Raw genomic sequence first — 15,119 nt, 5'->3', positions numbered from 1 at the left:
TGGGTACTTGCGGTAGGTGTACTACTTTGAGCCATAAGCTTAACACTCTGTCATTTCACCAATTTTATGAGACAACATTGTTGATCCTGCTGATTGTCTTCTCTTACACTTCATTTGGACAACATTATTCTTTGTTATATGTAGCTTTTGGGACTTCTTATAAGCATGAGTACTAGCATTTGCACCTTCATTAGTCACTTGTAAAGCAGCAACAGGATTTGGTAACACTGAATTTTTCAACTTATTCCATAAAATTTTGGAAAAAATTGTCATTCATTAAATCAGATGTAAATTGGTCACTTTGAAAATTGTTACCATTTTTCGGAGTTTCTTCATACTCTTCATCATAATTCTCATGTTCTATGTTATGCTCTTTAATATTAATAACATAGTATATTGAAGGTGCATACACAATATTCCCATGTAGCATATGAATCTCCAAATAAACTATCCCATTTGTTTACAAGCTTTGCACTAATACCCTTATGACGAAATTTTTTGAAGTATGGATTCTCCTACATATTTATTTTTTAAAAACAAATTAAATTTAAATATATCATATAATTCTATTTTAATGAATAAGAAAATCCTATTTAAAATTAATGTGTACACACCTTAATTTTGTGTCCACGATTCATTCGTGGCATCAATTCTACCAAATTTGGGATTCCATCCTAAACCAGTTTCTTTTTATTTCAAAGCTTTCCAATGACGCCAATATTTTCTCATTTTATCACACTTATGCTTGCAGCTATCTGTATTTATAAATACCCATCCAATTCTTTTTTCGACTTCCGCTTGAATTTCCTTCCCACTTAAAAAATTGTAAACGACCATTGTCTTTAATAAATTGAAGGCATGCGTCACACAATATCATCATGTTTTTATCATTCCATTTAAAAATCTTTTAAGTTGCCTCCTATTTACGAGATGAAGCCATTTAGTATGAAAACCAAATTATTAATATATTAAATTTTTATAGTATATATATATGAAGACCTACATGCTACCTTAAAAACAAGTGTATCAAAAAGGAAAATAAACAAAAAACTAAGGGCTTATTTGGCATCATTTTTTGTTATAGAAAACTAAAAACCAAAAACAGGAAACAAGAAAAAGGTGTTTCCACTTTTCTGTTGTCGGTTTTTAAAATTACATGATTTTAATAAGTCTAAATAATTTTTGATTCATTATGTGACATATATAATATACTTTTAAAAAACAAAAAACCAAAAAAACAGGAAACCACGGCGATGTCAAACGAACCCTAAGGTTGTAAAACATCATATATAAACTTATTTAGTAGTTATATCATGATTCATTTTTAAAGCAATAATGTACTCCATATTAATTTGCAATGGATATCATAATTTTTCAATTTGTAGCTTTTTATTAAGTGTTGTAGAACAAATGTATATATCTATATAAAGGAATGAAATTCTTCCTTGATTTCCATTAATTGAGATCATACTACAATTGTATACATAGCTAGCATAACACCCGTCTTAAATATAGGAAATCTATATGAGTACAACATTCTAGTTGATTACCCAATATTCTAGCTAACATATGTTAGACATATTTATCTACACTAGTTGACCGTGCGCGGTTCCCAAAGTTGATATTAGCTTTAAGCTATTGTTTTATGGGTGTTTGTATGTTCATCAACGGGTTTAGTTAGGAGGGAATACACAAAATTGTATATGTTGATTAAATATATGCATTCTTTAATTTATTAATATAAAGTGTTGTATGTTTCTTGCACAAATGTTGACATACAATGTCATATGTACTATGTAGAATGGAGCGTAATGTTTTAAGAGGTTTATTGATGATCATGAATGGAAACGGAAAAAAGAAATTGTGAAATAGACTGAAAATAAGAAAGTGTTCAAACAAGGAAATTTATTTATTTTAAATATCAGACTTTTAAAAAGATATTTAAAAATGGATTATAGACTAAAAGGAGTGATTTTGGGCCCGAAACAAAAGAAGCCCAATCCCAAAGAGAATCAGGATGTTTGTCAAAATTATACTACTGGAGTAACAATTTTTAAAGCATGTACTGAATAGTGAGTGTACTCATATAGTCATTACAATATTACATACATCATACCCCATCCCCAATCAAGTAATCAACTACGGAGTAATAATACAAAATATTAAGAATTATTTTTTTGTTAAATCTAATTTTCTATCAGTCAAAGTTTTTATCGAATAACTTGATTTTTACTAATCAAAACTGTTTTTTACTTAATGCAACTTAATTTTTTTCTTAGTTCTTATTAGCCTATTATGTTTTGATTTATGTGGTAAAGATATATACCATAATAATGTATAGGTTCATTTATGAAAGGAATGGTGTCCTTCGAACAAGTGTATTATTCTGATAGCGGGTTCAAAATTATTAGAAAGCTAATATATTCAGTAAGGTCAAGTGATCGGAATGTCTGGGTGAAGGCCGCTTCCGATCAGTAATATTAATATAATTAATATTACAGCTTAATCTTGACTGAACCCTTCGGGTCACACCCAAGCAAAACATACGAACCGACTCGACGAATTAATTCTGAAGAAATTAATTCGTCGCCCGAGTGTTAAATATTTAGACGTCGGAAATTCGAGCTTAGAGCGTCAAAACCGAGCGTCGGAAGTCGAGTCAAAAATAATAAAAAGACGAGACGGCAAATTAGTAATAAATCAACAATGACCAAAATACCCCTAGCATCGGAATCCCGAGTGCTAGGGGATTAGCCGAGCTAGCACCCCGCACCATGTGCGAGACATGCTAGCAAGGCGTGGCTAGCAGCCCGCACCATGTGCGAGGCATGCTAGCACAGCACGGCCAGCAGCCCGCAAGCAGTGCGCGGCGTGCTGGCCTGCGCTGCTGCTAGCAGCCCGCACATGTGCGTGGCTAGCTAGCAGCGCCCTCGGCATCAGCAGCCCGCACTGATGTACGTGGGCGTGCTGGGCCGAGCTGGCAGCAGCTAGCAGCCCGCACGGTGCGAGGCTAGCTGGGCCGTGGGCCTAGGTCAGGTAGAAAGGGAAAGCTAGTAAGTATGCTTGCTTTTTGGTGTGGACAAGTGTCACAAGGAGAGGAAGGAGTGGGGAGCAAGTATGGTCCCCTCCTCTCCAAGTGGTCCATACTCCTCTTTACATATGACTAGGACACTTGTTGATTTATTACTTGCTTATATATTTAATTTAATTTAGCTTTAAATTAATTTGTGGAATTTCATGAATCCCACATTGATGGGATAGAAATTCCCACTCATACTTTCCTTTATAAATACCAACCTTGGGATTTGGAGTAAAGTGCTTGAGTGGGAGTTAGAAAGAGCATTCCATATTTTGGAAAAACTCTTAAACTCCATTAACACTTGGGTTTTGGTCGGACCTTGCTAACTCCAAGGTAGCGGACCTAAAAAGTCGTGTTCGTCCTTTGTGGGTGGATACCGTTGGAGGCACGGCATTTGCGGTGCTCAAGGCTTTCAAGTAAGAGCCCGTTTTGAGAGGGCGAAGCTCGCTTCAAGGGTATGATTCGTTCTTCCTTTTCTTGTATTTATTTATTTATGCTTTATGGTTTTATTAATTACGAGTGGTTCCTTGGGTCGGGGTTGTTTCCGCGGTGAGTCGGACTCACCAAACCCCAACAGCGGTATCGGAGCCCCGCTCGTTTATTTTTATAATCATGTTTTTCAAGGTTTATTTTGGCTTATTTTTCTGGTTTAAGTTGCTAATTAGATTAGTAGCTCGGTTTTATTTATTTTAATCCCGTTTTTAATGTCGAATTTGGCCCAGAACCTAGATTTTCGCCCAAAAATAGTGAATTTTGGGTGGAAAAGGTGTTCAGGAAAGGTTTTTACCCCTTTGGAGCTGTGATTTTAGCCAAATTCTGACCAGAAATGTCTTTTTCGAGGGATTTTTCGTTTTTGACGAAAAATTTTAAGTCTTTTCTAACCTTGAAATTAATGGCATAACTTGTTGATTATGTGGTTGATTATTTGCATTATTTTCTGCATTTTTAAGTCCCCATAAAGCACACTTACTTGGTAGTATTTGATGCTTAAAGGTTGATTTATTTTCACATAATTGCAAACTAATTGCTTTTTAGTGTGAAAATTTTTGTTTTGAGGCTTCCTAAGTGTTAAAGATTCAATCTTTATTTGTGATAAGTGATTGAAACTTTAAAAACCACTATATTCCATGTTATTTTGTATTAAACTTTGTTGTTTTGATCATTTTGAGTTGATTGGAAACATAAAGTTTCAATTTTTGTGATAGAAATTTGGTTATCTTCATGTTGGAAGATATAATTTTCAAGGATTCACAAAATTTAGATGTTGGAATTTTCATTTGAACATTAAAGTTCATATTTTTCCAACTTCCCCTTACTTTGTCAAATTCTCAAGTTTAATTTAAATTGATTAAATTAAAAGTGAGAAATTGCCTCAACTTTGTTATTGCACCATGCTAAACCAATTTAATTAAGAATGGTTCTTGGAATTATTTTGGTTATTTGCACTTTGAAATTTTATTAAGTTAGACTTGTTTAAAATTTTTATTTTTTTGCTCATTAAGTTAGTTCTAAAATTAATTTAGAATTAATTAATTATGTCTCGCGAAATGGAATCAAATCCCGAGGCCATGGCACGCAAAACGAGGCAAAGAACCACCCTTGGCTAGCCGGGCTGCATAGCAGCCCGCATGTGGCTGCCTTGCCTTGCGTGGGGCCACACGCCCGGCAACAGCACACGGCCGCAGCATCCACGCACTAGCAGCCATGGCTGTGCGTGCGCGTGCGTGCGGCAGTGGCAGCAGCCCATGGATGCTTGCCGCGGACTGTGTGTGCGGAGCTTTTGTGTGTGTATGTGCTTGGTGCGGTGAGGCGAATGGCCGTAGTGTGCTTGGTTTGCACGAGCCGTAATTATTCGAGTTTCTTTGGCAAAACGCTTAAAGCGAAAGCCACTTGAAATGCGGTTGGCTTAATATTTGCTTACTTTGCCGTTTTATTTATTTTAATTAATTTTGTTTATTTTAATTAAAATTTTGGGAGGCTAGGCCTCGGTTTTGAGCGGCATTGGCAAAATTTTATTTTGACAAGTTTGGGTGCTACCGACTTAATTATTTGGATTAATTAAGGGAAATGCGGATTTTAGTGGGAGCTTCAATTATTAATGACGTCAATTACATAATCGGTTAAACAACTTTGACTAGTTTTAATTAGGCGTGTTAATCGGATTAACCACCTAGATTAGTTACTAGTGTGCGCGTTGTTTAAATCCATTTTACTTGTATGATATTGTAAATTGCATGGGCCATTCACAAATAGTGAATGGATGAATGAAATATATATTCTTTCTCACAGGTTTTATGAAATGGCAACTAGTGGGACCCGATTAGGATAGAAAATACAGACTACGTGCCGTTATGTATTTTTGTAAATCTAAATACGGTCTACGCACCGTTAAGTATTTTTGTACCTTAATATTTAGATTATTCCTAGTCGTAGACACTAGTATTTGCATAGTTTGGTTAAGTCTTGAAGACGGCGTATCTTGGAAGACAAAGCCTTGAATTGCAAATGAAGACCTTTTGAAGACTTAAAGAATTCAAGGGGTCATGCTAGTTGCCAATATGCATCTATTATTTCGCTTTATATTTTATGTTATATACATGTGAATTATTCGTTAGATGCATGTTTAGGTTTTCTTTATGTTGCGATGATTAGTTAAGTTCACTTAAATCAACCAACATAGAAATCCTAGGTCCCTAATAATATTGAGTCAAATTTGCCTTTCCAAAACAACACTTACTAACCGAACGAGCTGAGGGTGATGGTAGGCTACGCCAAAGCGAGGTGCCATCACTACTCCAAGGCTCATAAGGCACACCGGGTGTGCATGTTGGTTTTGGTTGAACTCATCGGTATGAGTGAGGAGTCCTCACATACTGTGGCAAAAGAGATACATCGTCAAAGATGCATTAGATGCGACGATTATCTAACCAAGAGTGGCTTAGAGCCATTAGCAAGGCAATGCTTACCTTAGAAGATTGAGTGTTAAGACAAGCCAAAGCATGCTTAACCACTCTTTGTTTCTTCGGATCTTGGAATCGCCTTAGTTTCGCCAAATAGGGACAATTTTTATGCGTAAATAAGACGTTTAATAAGATTGAAGTTTGCATGAATGCTATTAAATTTCAAACTTACTATGTTCTTGATAAATGGTTATACTTTACACTTATATTTATAGTATTCTAAATCAAATAATATTGTTTCCATGATTGGTAAAGGAAATCCTTGAGAATAGTTCTCAAAGACAGGAAAAGCATTTCTAAAATACAATTCTCATAAATGACTTTTATAACTAAGTCCGAAAGGACGGTTGGACATCATGTATTCAAAATACTAGGTAGTTTTGATAAAACATGAGGTATTGAGTTGCAAACTCAAGATTGTCAATGTTTGACAACCAATGTATCTTTTCGCATCATACATAATTGAGTAGGACTCATTGATGTAGTAATTCGAGTAAGAATTAATGGAAAAGATGGAACTTTGTTTTACGGCGCACTAGGTGCTTGATTATGCCTAACAAAGTATAAGAGTCAAGGTACTTAAAGAAATAATTCTTAAAGTAAGATTATGAGATATTGTATGATAAGAAATATAGGAAAGAAGGAACAAAGAAAAGGAATTAGATTCCATTTCAACTCATGAGTTCATGTTATTGTAGTTAACTTAGCAATTCGTTATCTTCACAAGTATCGGATACTGCTTGAGTGTTCCACTATGATAGTGACCTCAAACTATTGAAGTTAAGCTAAGTTATCGACTTACAAGCTTAGAATGAAGCAAGAAGAGCTACATCAGTTGTAAGGTCGTATGTTTTGTTTAAAGACCTTTTAAGCCAAAGGCTGGAACAAATAATGGTTATTATGTTCCATAATCAGCAATTGATCCGTTTACACATGGAAAGACTCACATTCAAAGTAATGAGCAATAGTTGCGAGATTTATTTGAATGGCATGGTTATCCAAGCGTTGAGTCAAGAATGCTTGATTATAAACAAACATTTCCCTAACATGATTAACTCACTAAGTTCAAGTCATGGGCTTGATTTGCGTTCCAAACATCTTTAGCAATGTCATATCGACAAGAACGTACTCAAGATTCTATTAGATAGGCTCTTGATAGTTGCTCGATTTGGAATCATTCTAAGACAAGCAAGTCTTAGTTGTTGAAACCGACAAAGCAGAGAGCTATTGTTCTTGGTATAGACAATTGACTCCGAAGGCTAAAGAGGAATCAATTACTTCAACGTTTCACAAAGAATTTGAAAGGATATGGCTATATTCATCAAATGTGAACAAACTTGACTTGAGTAGCTCAAGAGTCCAGTGAAGTACAGAATCGACTTGGCAAGATATCAAAACTTCTAGATTAGATCGAGCAATGTTTGCTTGAGCCAAGCGTGACCATCTCAAAGTTATGAATGGAAATTTTCATAAAGAACTCCATAAAGAACATAGTGTGTCCTCACGGAGACCTCGATGTCATTGGAAAATGACTCAAACGATGATGGTTCACAACCCTTCCTATAAAGTTCTTAAGGATTTGCACAAATGATTAATGTTACACTAAACAATATTTAGAAGCTAAGAAAGGACGCCATATTCAGTTATAGATAGAAATAACTTCTAAAAGTCTTTTCAAGTATATGTCTAAGGCTCTTAGTCTCATTGGGAGTTCACTAGCTCAGTGGGAGCTAAGTGGCTCAGTGGGAGCTAGGTGGCTCAGTGGGAGCTAAATGGCTCAATAAAGACTAAAGATAGCTCAAGTGGGAGCTAACTATTTGTTTCACAACGAACTTTTACCCAAAGACAATATACATGTCTCTTTGTAAGCATTCAAGTGAGACTACGGGTATTACCTCCACATCCTAATTGAGAACATAATGTTTGTTGCTCTAAGTGGTGTCTTTCTGGAAAGTAACACGTTTCCAAAACGACAAGTGGGAGGAAAATGAACTCGATGACCATCGAGCTTAGCAACAAACTAGAACTGAGAATCTCGGAAGACCTTAAAGGACTTCATGAGAATGCTTGATCAAGAATACTCAAAAGGACTTTACAAGTGCCTTAAAAGAGAATTCATTACTCACAAAAAATTAAAAATGTTGGAGTAAGATCAACATGATAAAAGGGCTTTGAAAACGCCTTAAAACTTAGTGTTTGATGCAATTACCCCGTATAGGTATAGAATTCACCAAAGGCTTGGATTGAATCCTATAAATTTTCAATTAAGTTAGAAATAAACCTAAGACTTACAAGCAAAGGAATAATGTCTTGTAAGATAGCTACGGCAAATCCAAATTTCGAATGATGGTTAGAGGCCATGAAAATCCGAAATAGACTCCATGTTTGAAAATCATGTTCGAAACTTGATTAATTTGCATGAAGGATGAAAGATCCATTAATTGCAAATAAGTTTTCAAGGAGAAAACTAACAAATGTGGAAATGTATATGCATACATAGCTAGATTGGTTGAAAAGGATATAATTAATTTCAAGGAGTTGATTTTAATAAAAACCTATTCACCAATCGGAATGCTTAAGTCTTTTCGTGATTGATCTAGCAAAATTGCACATATGAAATATGGCAAAATAGATACCAAAACCGCCTTCCCAAAATAGGATCTTGGAAGTGACTATGGAATAGTCTAAGGGTTTTGAAAATCTAAATAATGCTAGATTTGAAAGCAAGCACATGGAATCCGTCATGGGATTAAAGGAAGCATTGCATGAAGGAATTGGAACGTGTTTTCTCATAAAGTTAATAAGAGGATTGACTTATGGAGAAACATAGAAATTCTGATGAACAAGAAGTTTAGTGGGAGCAAAAGTAAAGGTCCAACGAGAAGTTTACGAACTCTATTGTGAAACAACTATCAAATGTTAAATGCTTAGATTTGAAAGTATTTTCGACAATGGACCAAGCTAAAGACGATACTTAGTACATGTTGGGAATTAAGTTCTATGGTATAGACTTAATTAAATGTTTAAATGAGTAAAGGAATTTACCATGTTAAACATGAAGGACTTTGAAAGGCTTTCGACCCATATATGTATGAAGCTAAGTAAATGTTTGAACTAGTATAAGCTAGGCTAAATACTAAGTCAACCAAGAAAGACTCTAGTAAGAGACTTTCAACCATATCACATAGCAAACATTTTGGCAAGACTCAGTGTAACTGAATGAGCTAAATGTCACATGGATGGAATAGAATTGAGAATCATTCTAGAATTAAATCCATCATGTAAATCTATGATATGGAATCGTCAGACGACTTACTTGCTTAGAGCATGTGAAGTACGTATATAATACCAGTCGACTTTAATCTAAGTATTAGATCATTAGATTATAGTCAAGAACATCCATAGCACTTAAATAAGTAGTTGGATGAGTTCTTGACGCATGGAAACAAATACAACTTGAGTTTTGATGTTGCAAGCACAAACCTTAACAAGGATTAGATCCTTAGCAAGGAAGCCATTTATAAGCACGAGGCAAGAAGTGTCGTGGCTTGAGAATGGTAACATGGATATGCATACATGTATAATGTGCGGAAATTTAAGATAAATTTCCATGATCGTAAGTGATTTGAGTATTCCAAATCATTGTGAGTCGTTTGGAGTGAAATCCATGCAAGGCATCATCGGAGAGTCTACTAAAACATATAATGAGAATATTGTTGCCTTAAAGTCAATAATAAGATAGATGTTAAATGGAAAAGTTCGTTGTTGAACATTGATGATTGTAGGTTGTCAAGTAGAAGGTCTCAAATCATGAAAATGAGTGGGAGCCATTGCTTGGACAATAAATCCTGAATCACATGTAATCCATTAACACTCTCAAAATTTTATCATCTTATTATGGAAATGGTGGATAATGAAGATGCTAAGGTTTGCAAAGTAATTATAACTAAACCTATGCAATAAGTGAGCGACAACATTCATAATTGAATGAAAGAAATCAAGCATATCAAATATGAGTGTGATTTCTATGAATGTTTTATGAAGAGTACTACTCTTAAAACATTTGGGGAAAAACCATTTATCATAAGATGAAACATTGTGAAGTTTCATAGTGGAATAAAATATTTCTAAATATTCCAAAAAACTATTTAATTGTGGTTTAGAATTAAATAATGAGTCCATTCGATTTTAATAAATATTCAAAATAGGGTATCAAGTTAATGGCTTGGATAAAGAAACACCTATTAAGTGAACATTGAATATTTTAATCGAAAATTATCCCTAATCAAGGTCATATTTTTTGTGGACGATTAATGACCATTAGAGATTAGTGTGTAGTATGATTTATAGCACCGTTTCTTGTGATATGAGGATATAAATAATTTGCACAGGTATTGGTTTAGAACCATACTGGATCGACCTATGAGAATACTTTAAGAGATTTAAAATCGTCATGAGTATTTTTCTCATTATTACTATCGGAACTCTTTTCCTTGACCATGAGTAGTGGGAGGTCTCTTGTTTGAGTACTAGTCCGCTTTGGTATCCGCCAAATGTCTGCCGTAACTGGGGATTATAACGACAGATATCGGGCGGCTAGGTCCTCTTAGTAAGAGAAGCTACATTACAAGAATGGAGATGTCCCTCTATTAACAATAGGAAACATGTCTTGTTGTTTACAAGGCCTCTCGAAGAGCGAGACTGTGAAAATGCATGGCCCTGCTCAGATGGATTTTAGAAATCATCTGCTTATTGACAGTCAAACTCGGATTTCGAGAAACACTTTTGGACGTAACAGAGATGACGAGTAATCTTACTCTGTAGTTCATGAAGAGACATGAAGAGACATAGGAAAAGTAGCTATACACTAAATGCACACTTGTCCGGAAGGACAAGTGGGAGATTGAAAGGAATGGTGTCCTTCGAACAAGTGTATTATTCTGATAGCGGGTTCAGAATTATTAGAAAGCTAATATATTCAGTAAAGTCAAGTGATCGGAATTCCTAGGTGGAGGCCGCTTCCGATCAGTAGTATTAATATAATTAATATTACAGCTTAATCTTGACTGAACCCTTCGGGTCACACCCAAGCAAAACATACGAACCGACTCGACGAATTAATTCGGAAGAAATTAATTCGTCGCCCGAGTGTTAAATATTTAGACGTCGGAAATTCGAGCTTAGAGCGTCAAAACCGAGCGTCGGAAGTCGAGTCAAAAATAATAAAAAGACGAGACGGCAAATTAGTAATAAATCAACAATGACCAAAATACCCCTAGCATCGGAATCCCGAGTGCTAGGGGATTAGCCGAGCTAGCACCCCACACCATGTGCGAGACATGCTAGCAAGGCGTGGCTAGCAGCCCGCACCATGTGCGAGGCATTCTAGCACAGCACGGCCAGCAGCCCGCAAGCAGTGCGTGGCGTGCTGGCGTGCGCTGCTGCTAGCAGCCCGCACATGTGCGTGGCTAGCTAGCAGCGCCCTCGGCATCAGCAGCCCGCACTGATGTGCGTGGGCGTGCTGGGCCAAGCTGGCAGCAGCTAGCAGCCCGCACGGTGCGAGGCTAGCTGGGCCGTGGGCCTAGGTCGGGTAGAAAGGGGAAGCTAGTAAGTATGCTTGCTTTTTGGTGTGGACAAGTGTCACAAGGAGAGGAAGGAGTGGGGAGCAAGTATGGTCCCCCCCCCCCTCCAAGTGGTCTATACTCCTCTTTACATATGACTAGGACACTTGTTGATTTATTACTTGTTTATATATTTAATTTAATTTAGCTTTAAATTAATTTGTGGAATTTCATGAATCCCACATTGATGGGATAGAAATTCCCACTCATACTTTCCTCTATAAATACCAACCTTGGGATTTGGAGTAAAGTGCTTGAGTGGGAGTTAGAAAGAGCATTCCATATTTTGGAAAAACTCTTAAACTCCATTAACACTTGGGTTTTGGTCGGACCTTGCTAACTCCAAGGTAGCGGACCTAAAAAGTCGTGTTCGTCCTTTGTGGGTGGATACCGTCGGAGGCACGGCATTTGCGGTGCTCAAGGCTTTCAAGTAAGATCCCGTTTTGAGAGGGCGAAGCTCGCTTCAAGGGTATGATTCGTTCTTCCTTTTCTTGTATTTATTTATTTATGCTTTATGGTTTTATTAATTACGAGTGGTTCCTTGGGTCGGGGTTGTTTCCGCAGTGAGTCGGACTCACCAAACCCCAACAATTTAGTCATAATTTTTCTAATTGAGGTACTTTTATGAATATTAAAGTGCGATATTTATGTGAAAGGTGTCATTATATATATTATTAAGTATATATTTGACTTAGGTGTGGAGTTGGAATTTGCAATTGTAAGTTGTGAATGTAATTACATTATGTTGCTTGATTTTTGTAGGGAATCAGTTTCATGCATATTAAAGTTAAAGATTAATGTTAAACTTATTACTATTAAGTATTTGTTTCACTTAAGTGTAGACTGCATATTTCAGTTGTTTTATTTTTTGCCCTATAAAAGCATCATTATTGTGCTTTTTTGTCCTTGTTTTTAAAATTATTTTTATACAAATGGCAAATATAGGTGGTAATGGTGCTAACAAGCGTGGTCGTAAGCTTTTGATTCAAGAATGTTCGTCAAGGATGATTTAGGCAAATAGTTGGGCAAATAGTATGTCAACTAGATTAAAGGGTCGTTATTTCCAATTTGTGTTTTCTGAATCGTATCATTCACAAGGAATTATAGTATGTGTTTTTGTTTTGGTTTATTTATGTCTATAATGTTGATATTTTTAAAGTCATATTATATTGGATATTGTGGTGTTTATACATGTATGGTTTCCTTTTTTTTTTCTTCTGTTTTTTCTTTTGTTGGATGTAGAATGTTCCAGTAGATTTTTCTCGAGACCATTTTCAAAATCTTGGAGAAACAACGAAAATACTGTTGCGCCTTTATGATTCAGAATTTGAATCCGAATTGAAGATACACACTTCTGGAAATAAAATTGTGAAGTGTTTTTTTATTAAGAAAGGAGTTCATGAATTGATCAATGAGTATGATGTGCAAATAGATGAAGGCGTTGTGTTCAAGCTTAGTCGAGCAATCATATTATTTTTTTATGTTTATTTGCAATTGAGTGCTGATTTTTGATGTTGTTATTTAGAATCAATAAGAACTTAATTTGTTAAGCTAATTGTATGACTTTTATTTTGGTTTTGGTTAGTAATGTTATTAATTTATAGACATGTGTTTTTTGTTAATAGTATATGATGCTTACTAATTCTAAAATGGTGCGTCTCTCTTTGTTTAAATTTTAATGTTTCTTGTTGAATTGCGCATGGTTCCCCAAGTTATCAATGCATATTGTCGAGGTATTTTGTTATCGTTGTGGTTTTCCAAGGTTTTTTAAACGCGTTGATAGTATCCACCAAGTACACTATTTTTAGAGCTTTCCATTCTCCCCTAATCACAAGTAGAGGTGTCAATTCGGATAACCAGATGGAGTTTGGGTCAGGTCTATTCAGGTCGGGTCTGTTCGGGTCGGATATGTTCGGATCAAAATTATCCTTTTAACTTGGATCGGGTCGGATCGGGTCAAATTCGGGTCATGGTCTATCGAGTTCGGGTCGGATACGGGTCGGGTCAACTTAAGATCGATTCACTTTCGATTCAGATATATTTGGATCGGGTTTAAAACGGGTTTAGCCAGGTAACTTCGGGTCAGATGAATTTGGGTCGGGTTAATTTCGTTTCGGTCAATTTCGGTTCAATTCCTTTTTGTGTTTGGCTGGATTTTGGTCGAGTTGACCAAATTCATATCCAAATAAGGTTATTTTTAAACTAGAGATATTGTTTAGTTTTTACCTTATTATTGGGTCAATATGATTATTAATTACGAAGCACGAAGTTTTAGTTTTCTCATTTGATCAAGTTATGTGTAATTTTTATCTTTGAGGAAAATTGAGATTGAATAATTATCGATGACTTATCATACCTATATAAGTGAGAACTGAGACCGAGCTAGTGATATATTGACGAATAATAGTTACATATGGTGATATATACAAAAAAAGTATGTCATTTTTTTAGGTTATTACAAGTTTACAACTCTTCATCAATTGTACAATCATATGAGGCTATGAGTTTTGTACTATTAGTTTAGTTTATTACTGATTCAATTTTTTAAAGATATTTGTTAGAGTTGTTAGAATTACGTTATTACTAATTCAATTTGTATATTAAAAACTTGACATTATACATATTGATAGTTAATTGTTACTATGTAAATTCTTTTTATTTAAGCATAAATTATTGCATATGTATGTAGTGAGTATATAACCGTGCGATGTATAACGCCTATAATTCTACAATAATGCACAATTGTACTCCGCACTTTTAACCAATAACTTCAGTTTTATCAATATAACATATTTCCAACAAGTTTAAAGTAATATTAATTAGTATATTACGAATCATATGAGTTATCAAACTAAACATTAAATAATCTATAATATACAATAATTAAGTCTATAAGGGTGTGTTCTATTCATCTGATTTTCACTAACTTGACTTATCTTAACTTACCTGAACTTATATGAACTTACTAGACCTTATTAAAACTTATTATTTTAGTCTTAATTTGTACTTGGGTAACCTTATTAGAACTTATTAAATATGAAGTGGACTTATTTGAACTTATCACACCTGAAATCGTAAGTGAAAATAAGGTGAACAGAATAGACCCTAAGTTATGACAATATATATACAAAATATGTAGTATATGAAATGAAACTTTATCACGAGTTCAGTTGGCACGAAAGTAAAGCACAAATATACAATCTATGTTGATAGTGAAAATAATAGGGAGTGTAATTACGGATTTTTTAATTGGTAATAATAATACTTTTTCTACCTCTTATTTATGTTTATCAATTCCCATAATTTTCTACCAATAGTGACTATGATGGAGGGAGTAATAATAATGATCTTGTGGGAAAAAAATTCTACTAAAAGATGAAGTAATAAAAAGAATTATGTAAAAAAAAAAAGGTAAAAAGTTAAAAAAAGAAAAAAGAAAAGGTAGTATAAAAACCCCAT

This window comes from Chenopodium album, chromosome 7, assembly GCF_948465745.1.
Source record: "Chenopodium album chromosome 7, dcCheAlbu1.1, whole genome shotgun sequence".
Classification (NCBI taxonomy): domain Eukaryota; kingdom Viridiplantae; phylum Streptophyta; class Magnoliopsida; order Caryophyllales; family Amaranthaceae; genus Chenopodium; species Chenopodium album.
This window is presented reverse-complemented; position numbering follows the sequence as displayed.